This window comes from Ceratotherium simum, chromosome 25 (assembly GCF_057802395.1).
Source record: "Ceratotherium simum simum isolate JZ-2026a chromosome 25, ASM5780239v1, whole genome shotgun sequence".
Classification (NCBI taxonomy): Eukaryota; Metazoa; Chordata; class Mammalia; order Perissodactyla; family Rhinocerotidae; genus Ceratotherium; species Ceratotherium simum.
Genome location: NC_141924.1, coordinates 26,992,003 through 27,005,870, shown reverse-complemented (window position 1 = coordinate 27,005,870; position 13,868 = coordinate 26,992,003). Strand labels below are relative to the sequence as shown.

General features: G+C 40.7%; 1 pseudogene; it reads right to left on the bottom strand.

The window, feature by feature from the left end:
- LOC147913760 (uncharacterized protein C3orf20-like) overlaps positions 1 to 13,868 on the bottom strand; it is a 43,983-nt pseudogene that overhangs the window by 4,666 nt on the left and 25,449 nt on the right.

Here is a 13,868-nt window from a genome sequence, read left to right as displayed (position 1 = left end):
AGCCGGAGAAGCGGTGCGTCGGTGCACACCCGGGATCCGAACCCCGGCCACCAGCAGCGGAGCGCGCGCACTTAACCGCTAAGCCACGGGGCTGGCCCAATGAAGGCAATTCTTGAAATTTGGCCCTTTGTCTGGGATTTACTAGTTAAAAAGTGTGAGATAAGGTAGAATGCAGGTAGTTATTCTACCGGATTCGGGAGTCATTGGGTAGGAAACATCCCATATGAATCACTCCTTGTCTTCACAATTTGCTTTTGAAGGCCTTTAAAGATGTGCTATAACCATTGAAAATAAAGTTGGCAAATAGTAATTTTTCCCAAATGTACATCTGTAAAAATTAATAGAACATTTTCAGAATCTGATCATTTGAAAATTAGTCCTATTTATTGGAAGCAAGATCTTAAATGTGTCCCTATGAGAAAATGTTTATTTTTATACACAAAATATTAGGCATCAAAAATGTTCCTTGAACCTAAATATACTGTTTGAAGATAAGGAAACGGGCTCAGCGGTTTTCTCACTCAAAGTCATAATACATATGAAGCGGCAGAACCAGTACCCCAGTCCATTCTTAAAGACACCAATATCTGTTCATCATGATAAGCTGCCTGTGGATACATTTCATTTTACATCTAACCTCTAGGAGACAGCACAGAGCCCTTGAATTTGGAAGTCAGTAGACCTGGATTATGGATAAACCTACTTCTCTTAAGACTCAGGCAAATCATTTAACCATATGGAGCCAGTTTCATCTGTAAGAAGAAAAAAACTAACATTAATTATGATCTATGAATTGGACTAGACCTCTAAAATCCTCCTCCAGTGATAAAATTCTCAGATTCTCTATTTCATAATAAAGAGATACAACTCTACTATGTAAAGCTGAGTTTGTCATCCTGTTCCAGGGTGGAAGAGAGGTTATATTTAAACACGGTGAGCAGCTCGAGAAATATTCAACTTTTAGAGATTAGAAAGGGTAAGGAGGTGGCAGAGAAGGAGACAGTAGTTTAAAAAAAAAAGTGTAGCTTGTTCCAGCACAGAACTTAACCTATTAAGAACTAAGCATACCTTATACCTTAAAGCAGTCCAGTACAAGTACTTAAAGGGGAGTATAAGAATTCAAAAGGAGCAATAGGTTCCTTATGGTGACATGTTATTCCTTTCCCCTTAGACAGCATAATCTTTTCATCATGAAGGGATATCCTATTACAAGGTTTTCTCTGTGGGTATAGAATTTTCTTGTTCTTCATTACAGGAACAAAAAAATCTACCTCTTGTTTCATATCTAGGACCATCTATAGCCAATGCAGGCTGAAATGGAGTTCTGTCTGGTTCCTTGAGCTGAAATGCTTTATTCTTTGGCTCTATTCTTTAGCACTCGTGCCTGGCTGTTAGCCATGAAGCCACTTATCTTGCCTCAACTTAGAAGATTAAGATCGCCAATGACAAGGTTACCATACACAGTATATGACATGTGAATCTTTTATAAGATCTGAAGAATTTAACAGTCATACTCTTAAACAGTGACACAAGGGTGACTTATTTTAGCCAGGTTTTTTTTGCCACAATAAACATGAAATATTTGTATAATAGAGAAAAAAAATGTAATTTAACAAACTGACAAGTTGAGAAATGTGCAGGATTTCATTCTTATTTTGGGCTTATATTCACACATAAAAAGAAAGCTTTTCATTCTGCATATATTCAAGGCATCACTTTTTTTTTTTTTTTTTTAAAGATTTTATTTTTATTTATTTTTTCCCCCCAAAGCCCCAGTAGATAGTTGTGTGTCATAGCTGCACATCCTTCTAGTTTCTGTACGTGGGACGCGGCCTCATTGTCATTACTGAGATGTGGCAGCCAGTGAGTTTTGGGTAGAAACTGAGCTGGTTTTGTATAGGTTAAATAAGAAATACTTATTAATCTTTAGGTGGAAATGTTGAATAGGCAGTTGGATATATGAGTCTAAGTTCAGGAGAAAGATTCAGACAGGGAGATGTCAGCATTGTGGGTGGTGGTTAAAGTTATGAACATAAGTCAGAAGACAGAGTCAGAACACAGATCTTTGGGGAACCTAAAGTTGGAGGTCAGGAGATAAAAAGGAACCTTCAAAGGAGACTGAAAAGGAGCAGTCAGTGATATAGAAGTGGTTCTGGGAGCTGAATGAAGAAATTATTTTGTGACGGAGGCAGTGATTAATGTGTCAGATGCTGCTAGAAGATTAAGAAAGATGAGGCCATTTGTATGTCTTCTTTGGAGAAATGCCTGTTCAAGTCCTTTGCCCATTTTTTAATTGGGTTGCTTATTTTTTTGTTGTTTATATATTCTGGATGTTAATTCTTTATCAGATATATGCTTTGCAAATATTTTCTTCTTTTCTCTGAGTTGTCTCTTCACTCTCTTGACAGTGTCCTTTGACACACAAACATTTTTAATTTTAATGAAGTCCAATTTGTCTATTTTTTCTTTTTTTGCTAAGTTTCCTTTTCAAGAGAGACAATAATAACACCTGGTCCATAGCATTATTATGAAGAATAAATAAATTATTTACATGTAAATTAATACATGTAAAGGACAATACCTGCCACATAAGAAGCATGCAGTAAATATTACCTATTATCCAGGCTAAGTTTGTAGTATAAAAACCATTGGTCAATGATGAAGTCTACTCAGAAAATGATAAACAATAATGTACACCCGAATTCTCACAATGTTATAAACTATTATTACCTGAATAGAGTTACTGGGTGGAAAAAAAAAACATTGGTCAGAGGGATAGAATTAGGACATGTGACGTGGAAGCCAGAGGAGTAGAGGGTTTCAAGAAGAGCAGGATCAACAGTTCAAAATGATGCAGAGATGTCAAGTAGGATCAAACAGACTTGGCACCTACAAGGTTGGGCAGTGCTGTGACAGAGGCAGCTGCCAAGTTACACTGGATTGAAAAAATATGTTAGGCCCTTTCTGGTCTTCAGGGCCAGGTCTCCTGCTGTTTCAGCCCTTCAGTGCTCCAAAAGAAGACAACCTGTGGGGGTTTGCTGAGATATAGCAGACAGAACACTCGATTTGGAGTCAGAACAACTGGGTTAAAGTCTCTGGTCTTCTACCCTTTGACGTCTGTGGGCACCTCCCAGCGCTCGGTTCCCTCACTCTTAGAGGATGATCATTCCTAGTTTACTAGGTCAGTGACAGGTTTAAGTGAAGAGTAAGCATAATAGTACGTCATTAATTATTATTGTCATACTAAATGGTTCTATTCTGACTCCTCTTCTTGTTCTAACATTGTAACTCAGTAGTTCTTCCTGTGTACCAGGTCTTGTGAACTGGGGTATTCCCATCTTACAGAGACTTGGCTTACAGGTTTGCAATGATAATAAGATGAGATTAAGACGTGTCAAATGCTTATGACAATTTTGGCTGCTATTGTACTCTAATGAAAAGTTTTTGTCTGATTTTTAGTGATGCCTCTGTCTTCAGGTCTACTTCCTGAGCCACTGTGTTCCTCATAGTTTGTGATATTCACCATCTTACCCATCCTCAGCTGTTGCCATAAGAAGCAAGTGCTTAAATATTATCATTGACTCTGTCAATGGATCTTTTTGTTCACTTTGTTTTGGTTGTAGATATGAGATCCATTTAACTGAGTTGTTAGTGCACTACAGAAGTTTGAGGATTTCATCTGCTTTTCAGTAAACAAACATGGGACTCCCGCTGAGTTCCTACAGCTACCAAAGCAAAGATGTTTTTAGTGGAGTAACTGTCCAGTCCTGATCGCTTTTACCCTTATAAGCTGCATTTCAGGGCAGGATGTAAGTCATATTAATTTAATCTGGTTTGTATCCTGTTGTGTGGCTCTTGTTTATTCTTTTTTTAAAGTTTATATTTCTTTTTGATTTATTACATATCCCAAGATAACTTAGGAATGAATACATCTTGAAAATATAATAAGAATGAATTCTATAAAGAATACTTGAATAGCCATTCAAAAAAATACAAATGAGCTATGTCTTTACAATATTTTGTTTGTTAATGATGGATAGTAACAAATGGAAGGGATTTTTAATTCAATACACATTTATTGAGTGGTCTTCTTTGTACTAGACACGACAATCACCCTGTGAGATAAGTATTCCCATTTTATAGATGAGAAAAATGGCTCTCAAGTAAGTTAAATATCTAGCCCAAGAGCCCAAGTCTCTGAGCAAGAAAAAAACAACAGATTATGTTCTCCAAAAAGGCTCTTTAGCTTCAAATTAGGTATTTCTTCCATTTTCTCTTATTTTGCCAGTTATTCTCTTATTTTCCTGCATAGGTCACCACATACAAGGACAAAGACACACATTCACACACACACACAGGAATCCTCACTACCACTTCAAACAGCATAAACCCCTCAGTCTTCATTTAGTTTAATCACAGGATTCCCAAAAGAAGTCAATTAAATGGGCAATTAATTCCTCTATGCATCATTCGCTCACACATTAAAACTGTTAATCTCCCCCACGCCACTGTCCTCAGTGTTTAAATTCCTTATTGCTCATAAAGTTGATGTGAGAATCTTTTTGCAAAAGCATTTTATAAACTGAAAAGATATTCTTATTATCTAGCTGTGGGATCCAGTCTGTCCGACTTTGTCAGGTTGGCTGTTGTGAGAAGTTAAATGTTTAAACCACCCCAGTTACACCATTGTTCCAGGAATTGAACCGAGTGGGATTGAAAGATTTTTGCAAACAACTCAAGCCAAGCAAATAGTCCCTGATTTGCTCTCTCAAACTAAGTATATTAGCCTTGTGGTGACCAAATATTGACCTAATGGCTAAAGGAAAGCAGAGATTCTAACTACCCTCTTAAGCACTTACCGCTTAATCGTAATGCAACGACCCAAGATACTTCCAGACAGCAACTCTTTCAAGGGATATGTGCTAGTAGAGTAAGTAGAGACCTCCCAAACACTCTCTCCCAGGAATCCTAAAAAGTCTCATTTACAGAAAAACAAAGAGGAGACAATTCCCCACCCTAGCTGCCCATGCACTGTATCCTAACGCTGCCGGCAGTCCCTTCATGTTCCCCAATTTGGACTATGAGTCAGGATACCTGGGTTCAAATCTCAGCTCCACGCTTTAGCTGTGTGATCTCCTTGAAGCCTCAGTTTCCTCACATGTAAAGTGGAAACAGCAACATCGCCTCACAGGATTGTTGCCAGGATTCAGGGAATTAGTTATGTGAAAAGGTATGATTCTCAGCAGATATTCTTTTTCTTTGGGTCTCAAATATTTATCTTTTTATTGGGAAATTCCTGCCTTGTAGAGAAACCTGGAGTCTTGCCAAAGGTTGGCACAAAGACTTGGTTGATAAGCGAAAGGGACAAAGCAAAGTAAAAATGGGTTTGGCATTCCTGCTGAAAGGAATGGTGAGTGTTCATTCACTGTCAAAAAATATTTATTGAAAGTCTACTATTTTTCCAGGCACTTTTCTAGGCACTGGGATGCAGGAAGGAACAAAATGAATGAATGAAAAAAATACCCCCTCAGTTAGGGGATCAGATAATAAAACCAGTAGATGGATAAGACGCCAAGTAGTGATGAGTGTTATGAAGAAAATAAAGCAGGGTGAGGTTGGAGAGTGGACAGAGCTCTTCTAGATAGAACAGAAAAGGAAGCCACTGAGGGGGTGACCTTTGTCTAGAGACCTGATTATGTGAGAGAATAAACCATGCATCTATCTGGAGAACAACCAGCGAAGACAGCACCCTGTGTGAAGGCTCTGAGGGGAGCAGCAAGGAAGTCAGAGCGGCTGGAGCTGAGTGGGCGAGCGGAAGGGAGGTAGCGGGGGGCCAGATCACGTTAAGTCTTGTGGTGCATACAAAGGATTTGGGATTTCATTTCAGTGTGATGAATACCCACTAGCGGGTTCAGAGCAGGGGAGTGCTGTGATCTGATTTAGGTTTTATGAGATTAGTCTGGACGCCATGTAGAGGACAGACAGCAGAGGGGGCAAGCACAGGAGCAGGGAGATACATGAAAAGGACAATGCCTGGAGGTGGTGAGATGGTGTGATAGTCAGATTCTGGATATTTTAGGAAGGTAGAGGCTTCAGGATTGGCAGATGGATTCCAAGTAGGGTGTGAAAAAAGAGGAGTCGGGATTTATTCCAACATTTTGGTCTGAGTAAGCGGAGTGAGGGCCATTTCCTGAAATGAGGAAGACATGGGGAGGAGCAGGTTTTGGGGGAAAATAAAAAGTTCTATTTGGGAAAGTTAAGTCAAGATGCCTATTTATTAAACCTCGGAGGGAGGGGCCAGCCCTGTGGCGTAGCAGTTAAGTGCACGCCCTCTGCTGCTGGCGGCCCGGGTTCGGATCTCGGGCGCACACCACCGGTGCACCGATGCACCGCTTGTCAGGCCACGCTGAGGAGGCGTAGGCACAGATGTTAGCCCAGGGCCAATCTTCCTCAGCAAAAAGAGGAGGATCAGCATGGATGTTAGCTCAGGGCTGATCTTCCTCACACACACACACACACAAAAAAACACCTCAGGGGGAGATGTTGAATAGTGAGTTGGAATTAATAGGAACCTGGAATTCAGGGGAGACATTGCACACATAGGTATACTGAAACCTTTCACTTCTACACACACACACACCCCCCATCCCCACCACCACTGCCTCTGTCACCACCACCAGTAGTCAGAGTCTTAAAGACTTAGCTCCACACCCATACGTGAGTGTAACTCCCACTCCTCAGAAAAATAATGATAACTTAAACAATATTTTTTGGTTTGCCAACAGTTTTTGTATACATTTTCTCATTTGAACATGCATTCTCCCATCAACCCTGTGAGCAACAGGTGAAGACTGCATATACTTACATTAAATCCAACCATTATATCTAGGTCCTATTGGTGTGCTAACTCATTTAATCCTCACAACATCCCAACAGTAGAGGAAGGTGATTTTCTCACCAATTTACAGATGAAGAAACTGAGGCAAGCCACAGAAGGAAGTGGTAGATCTGGGAGTCAAACTCGAGGTTCTGACCCCAAAGCTTATGATCTCATTTCATCAAATACACAAATTTGATCACTACTCTGCCTCATTTTTTAAAAAATGGCTACTAAACTAGGTTAGATTTAAAGCACAGAATTGTTACCAAACTGGTTCATTTTTGCCCGTCGCCCAGAAAGCCAATCACCAAGATGACAAGTTTGCAGCAGAGAGAGAGTTGTAATCACAAAGCAGCCAAGCAAGGAGGCAGGAGAATCAGTCTCAGATCCGCCTCCCCGAAAATGGAGACTCAGGGATATTTATGGGATAAGGAGGGTGGGGTGGTCTGAAGCGTGGGGATAGATGATTGGAGGTAAGGAGAAGTGAGGCAACTGATGATCTGCGAAAGCATAGTCAAGCTTCACGCCTCTTCATAGGATGCATGTTTACAAAATGGCAGCATTACCATTTGGTAATGGAGGGTGGAGTTTTTAGCTCCTTGACGTCGAAAAGGTCACTTGAGCATTTGCACAGTCCCAGTTGATGGGTTGGTGGTCTCAACTGGCCTGATCTAGACCAGGAGTCGACTCTCGGTTCCTGAAAAACTCAAGCACTCCACCCATTAGCATGGTGACCCAAGCATCAGAGATGTTATCTATAGGGTGGGTTTTGGTAACGCATTATCTAACTACTTTTGCAAACAGACAACTGAGTATAGTTAAAGCAAGTTGGCCCCCAGTTTCAGAATCATTAGTCTTTTTTTTTTTTTTTTAAAGATTTTATTTATTTATTTTTCCCCCAAAGCCCCAGTAGATAGTTGTATGTCGTAGCTGCACATCCATTCCAGTTGCTGTATGTGGGACGCGGCCTCAGCATGGCCGGAGAAGTGGTGCGTCGGTGCTCGCCCGGGATCCGAACCCGGGCCACCAGCAGCGGAGCGCGAGCACTTAACCGCTAAGCCACGGGGCCGGCCCAGAATCATTAGTCTTCCCAGAAAGGATAAGGAACAGCTGTGCAGTGGGAATTCCTGATTTTGAAATAACTACTGTGACATCAGTCTGAACCAGATTTTCATACTTCCTTGGTAGGTACTGGTTTTGCTCCCAGAGTCTTTTATAAGCAAAGTTTATTCTTAGGGATGCACGTAGACAATATGTAAGCTCCTGTTCAAATATGCCACTAAAGTCAGAACCTGGAAATGGCACAATACAGTGATTGGTTGCCCCCACATCCAAGTCGGTGAGGGATTTGGTGAGGGAAATTATAAATTTATCCACATTTAGAGAGAAGTTTCATTTCCCTTCCATCTGTGATTATTCATCCCCCTTTAACACTGTGACCTGCCTAAAATTCAGCATTACAAAATCTATGTTACTTACCAGTAAGTTTTACCACTAGTTCTTAAACTAGTTTTGATAACCACATGCCCTCTGGACTTGCCATATAGTCATCGGAGAATTTCTGAATGCAGCTTTATAGATAAGCCTCCTAGTCAAGAAGAACATGCATTCTAATTCCTCAGAGTCAAACCAGACATGCCCAACCCAGCTGCTTCTAGATATTTTTATTAGTTTTCACTGTACCAGATTCACACACTTAGAGTTAACATTAAAGGTTTCAAAATCATGTTTTAAGGAGGTACTAGACTTGGAAAGAAAACAGAATGAAAAATTCAGTTATTTATAATTGTCTAATTATTAGTTGGTTTTCTTCAGACTAATTCTTTTCTTAAACTCTACGCAGTATTTTTTTTCCTTAGAGGAGAAATAGGAGCCCATAAACATAGTTGTAAGTAGTTATGTCTCTGTGGCCCCTCTTTTACGGATCTTACTGGTAAGGTGTTAAGACTGACACAGCTGTTCAGCTTTTAAGCATATTGTGTTTGCACCACTTCTCCCTGTCCTGAGCCTCATTTCCTCGATTCTCCCAGCCAACCTCTATGTTACCAGGCAGGGAAAAGTGGTGAAAAGGTCATTTACTTAGAAGCACAAAGAGCAATTTCATTCTCAATGCTTTACCCAGTAAGCGCCCTGATGGAAGGGCGCCCAGCCTTCTCAACTAGAAGCATTATAGAAAGGAAGCAAATTTTCAAAATCATTGAACTCCCAAGAGCTATGCTTTTCCATTCCTGTTACACTATGGAATTTGGATATGCTCATATTAAGACTTTTTTAAAAGTAATGCTCATGGCTACACGTATGAATTTCGATCGTAGTTTGTACGTGATTGGACATATGATTCAAGTTAGGCCGGTTAGACTTTCTCTCTCATGGGCTGATAGGAAGCACAGTCAAACCGAGATGGACAGCACTAAAAGCTGATGCCATCTGGTGACAGCGTCCTGAAAAGAAGGTCCATAATACCTAGAAGGTATTATGTTAAGTGAAATAAGCCAGATAGAGAAAGACAAACACTTTATGACTTCACTCATATGTGGAATATAAACTAACACACGGACAGAGAGAACAGTTTGGTGGTTACCAGGGGAAGGGAGTTGGGGGGTGGGGACAAGGGGTGAAGGGGTGCATTTATATGGGTGACTGACAAATAGTAATGTACAACTGGAATCCCATAATGTTATAAACTATTATGACATCAATAAAAAAAATACAGGAATGTGGGAAAAAAACAGCACTAAAGGGAAAAAATCATGTGTACAATGTGGTCTATTGTACAACACTGTTTATTTATGTAAAATAAAAATACATACACACACAAAAACAAAACAAAAAAACCACTTCTCTACCCCTTCAATTTGTCTGAATTGGTTTTTGTTGTTTGCAGTCAATGATCCTTAAATGATTAAGAAACAAAGTATAGGCCTTCATGCCTATAAAATAGAGTGAAGGACAAAACTAGAAGATTGTCAGTTTCTTTCGTTGTCACTACTTGATTGTTGTTCAATGTATTTATGGTTAGAAGGTACATTTAGAAATTCAAAAAGGCAAGAAGGCTTTGAGCTTTGGTACAGAATAATTTATGCAGGAATAATAGCTGGCTGAACCAAACAGGTTTCCAGTTTCTGTGCTGTTTGTATAGCTCTGCATGCAAACCAGTTTGCATCCTCTACAGCAAAAATAATTTTTATGACTCTTGATCTTGATCTCTGACTATATTCTATCCTTCTTGGTAGTTTTTTGAGGGTGGCATGGGGGAAGAGGTCCTTTTTTTCAACTTCTTTTTATAATTGTGATATCATTAATATTATATCTCTATTTTAAATTGTACAATTCAGTGGTTTTTATTACATTCACAAGGTTGTGCAACCGTCACACTATCTAATTCCAGAACATTCTCATCCCACTAAAAGAAACCTCATACCCACTAAGAGTCAATTCCCATTTCCCCCTCACCCTCACCTCTGGAAACTACTAACTTAATTTCTGTCTCTACGGATTTGCCTGTTCTGGACATTTCGTATACGTGGAATCATACAATATGTGGCCTTTTGTGTCTGGCTTCTTTCACTTAGCATAATGTTTTCAAGGTTCTTCTAAAAGGTCTTCTTTAAATATAGCTCATAATGACGCTATCATCAAATACAAAATACATCTCAACAAAAATACCCTCTATACATGTAGAGACCTACCTGGACCTTTTTTCCTTTAAGATCTTATGAGGGTTTATGATTCTGCACTATAATTTTGACTTGTGGGTATAAAAGAAAGGAAGGAACTAATTCTTACTGGAAACAGCTTCCCTGGGCCAGCCCGGTGGCGCAAGTGGTTAAGTGCACGCGCTCCGCTGCGGTGGCCCCAGGTTCACCGGTTCGGATCCCGGGCGCGCACCGACGCACCACTCATTAAACCATGCCAGGGTGGCGTCCCATATAAAGTAGAGGAAGATGGGCACGGATGTTAGCCCAGGGCCAGTCTTCCTCAGCAAAAAAGAGGAGGATTGGCATTGGATGTTAGCTCAGGGCTGGTCTTCCTCACACAAAAAAAAAAACAGTTTCCCTAATTAAAACAAAACCGAGAACCATTTAAGGAGCACCCTGAGGTCACTCTTTTCTGCTGCCCCTCTTTCTCACTATCCCTGTTTTTCCTCATCTTTATTTTTTTTGTTAGAGCATTGATCACTCCCCAACAGAATATTTGTTTTTTATTGTCTTTTGCCCTAGCAGAATGTAAGCTCCAGAAGAACAGGGGATTTTTGTCTCTTAGTTAATGACTGTATCCCTAGTATCAAGAACAGTGTTTGGCACATAGTAGGCACTCAATAAATATTTAGGGGAAGGAAGGAATGAAGGAGGTTTAGTGTGAAATGAGACTCATTAGGTGGAGAGAGAGCAAGTGACCAAGCAGCCCTGTCTGTTCCCTAGAGATTTCCTAGGATTGTGACATTATGGCTGGCATTACCTGGATGGCCACCGGGGCACAGAGCTCCCCCTTCAATATTCTGGCCCCAGCATAGTCCCCTCTCCACATCCACTGCCTCCTTCCTTTCTCACCCAGATTGTCTCTATAGCTACCTAAAAGTTCTCCCTGCCCATAGTGTTGTCTCTCCCCAGTTCATTATCTATATTGGACTGATAGTGTCTTTTAAAACAATGGATATATAATCATGTCACTTCCTGTTTAAAATACTTCAGTGTTCCTCACTGGTCTCAGGATCAAGCTCGTACTTCTCCTCCTCTCCCTCCTCTTCTCCCTTCTGCTCCCCTTCTTCCTCCTCCTTCTTCCCTTCATGGCTCATAAGGCCTTGCATGATATGAACTAGTCTCATCTTTTGCAACTCTCCTCATGCCTCCTCCACCTTACACTTTATGATCCAGATGAATTTCATCTTTGCACATGTTGACTCTGAAGTACCTAAAACACCGCCAAGTGGAGAGGTCCAGTAGGCACTTGAGTCTATGGGTCTAAAGCTCAGGGAAGAAGTCTGGACTGGTGATGGAGATTTGGGTGTCACCAGCATACAGAGATAGTCACTGAGTCTGTGGAAAACAGTGAATGTGTGGAAAGTTCAAAGAGGACTCACAGCAGAACACTGAAGAAGGTCAGCATTCCACGAATGCTGTCTTCAATATCGTGACTCCCTCATGATCCAGATCAAAAGAACTAGTTTTCCTATTTGCAGTTCATCCTTTCCCTTTCTGGTTTTTAGTGAGGAGACAAAATTCTAAGCCCTATGTTCTTTAATTCAACACTGGCTACAAATAATTATTGAAGTAAGCCCCAGCAGTTTAGCAACAAACCCGAGTATTTGACAAGACAAATACTCAGCAAGCCAGTATATCTTAGATAGGTTTAAGAAAAAAGATTATGCACACCCTAGTCACTCTGACTGGGCAGCAGCACAGATCTCCAAGTGATCCCTATCTACGGCCCCAGCCTAAGTCTCACCCGTGACATGATCACAGCCCATCCACTCGGTCCTGATTGTTCCAATCACTGCCTGGGGTGCACTAGTGTTGCGTCTAAGGTGGCACAGGACTGCGGAAGGACCAGAAAGTCAGGGAAGGATTGGAACTGGGAGAGGGCCATTAAAATCATCTCCACTTCTTGCTTACAGTACTCTCCTGTTAAGTGGAAGCCTAGAAGATGTGTTATTTGCAACACTGGATCTGTGGAATGTTAAGAGTTATGCTCATAAAGGATCTGTAGCTAAATGATAGGGAATTTGAACAAAATTTATTTGAACAAGATTAAATAGATCTCTTTAAAGAAAAAAAGACAGATAAAGAAAAAAGATAAATATTTATATATAAGCTACCATAAAGTTCATAGTTATTCTGTAGCTTGTCATTACGATGTTGAGTTTCTCAGACTGTTTGCTACAAAAGTCAAAGAGCTTTCTGGTGATATAGAAAGATTTGTTGTAGGGGCCAGCCCGGTGGCGCAAGTGGTTAAGTGTGCACTCTCCGCTTCCGCAGCCCGGGATTCCCAGGTTCGGATCCCAGGCGTGCACCGATGCACTGATTGTTAAGCCGTGCTGTGGCAGCGTCCCATATAAAGCAGAGGAAGATGGGCACGGATGTTAGCTCAGGGCCAATCTGCCTCAAGAAAAGAGGGGAGGGTTAGCATCAGATGTTAGCTCAGGGCTAGTCCTCCTCACCAAAAAAAAAAAAAAAGAGAGATTTGTTGTAATGGTTCCAAGGACTGTTGACTTGTATCCTTGAGCTCATTAATACTTACAATCAGAAACTGCATTTGTTACAATGATGTTTGTTTACCTATATTTATAAACTATATTTGTATAAGAGATTGATTTTTACCCACCAAGCTTGAGATCATTAGCTTCACCAACTTTATTCTGTAGCTTCTCTCGATTCTAATTGGTGGCAGAATTCGTTGTTTTTTAAGTCAGAAAGCACCTAGACCTTTTGTCTGGACTTCTTCCCACAGGCTTGTATTTTAGTAAACCTGGTGACTCTAACATTCATTTCTGAAAAGCACAGCAAGTGTCAGTTTTTCTCTATCACTTGTCTGAGAGATGTGTCTTTTCCACTGTGTTCGGCCACCAGGTGGGACTCCAGCAGAAATCCTGGTATGGCTTTGTCCTCAGAGCATGCATTTTTCTGATGACTGTTGGACTTGGAAGGAGATCTAGAGATCATCTAATCCAGTCCCCTTTGATTTACGGATAAAGAAATTGAGGACTAGAAATGTTAATTATCTGTGGTCACTCAACAAGTTAGAGGCAGAAGCAGACCTAGAGTCAAGGCCTCCTGCTTTTCCTACATCGCCTCCTCCCCTCCCCACTGCCCTGTTTGTTGTTGTTGTTATTGTCTTATGTATTAATACATAAGAAATTTTACCACTTTAGCCTCTTTTTTTTTTTTTTTGAGGAAGACTGGCCTTGCACTAACATCTATTGCCAATCTTCCTCTTTTTTTTTTTTCTCCCCAAAGCCCCAGTACATAGTTGTGTATCATAGTTGTAGACC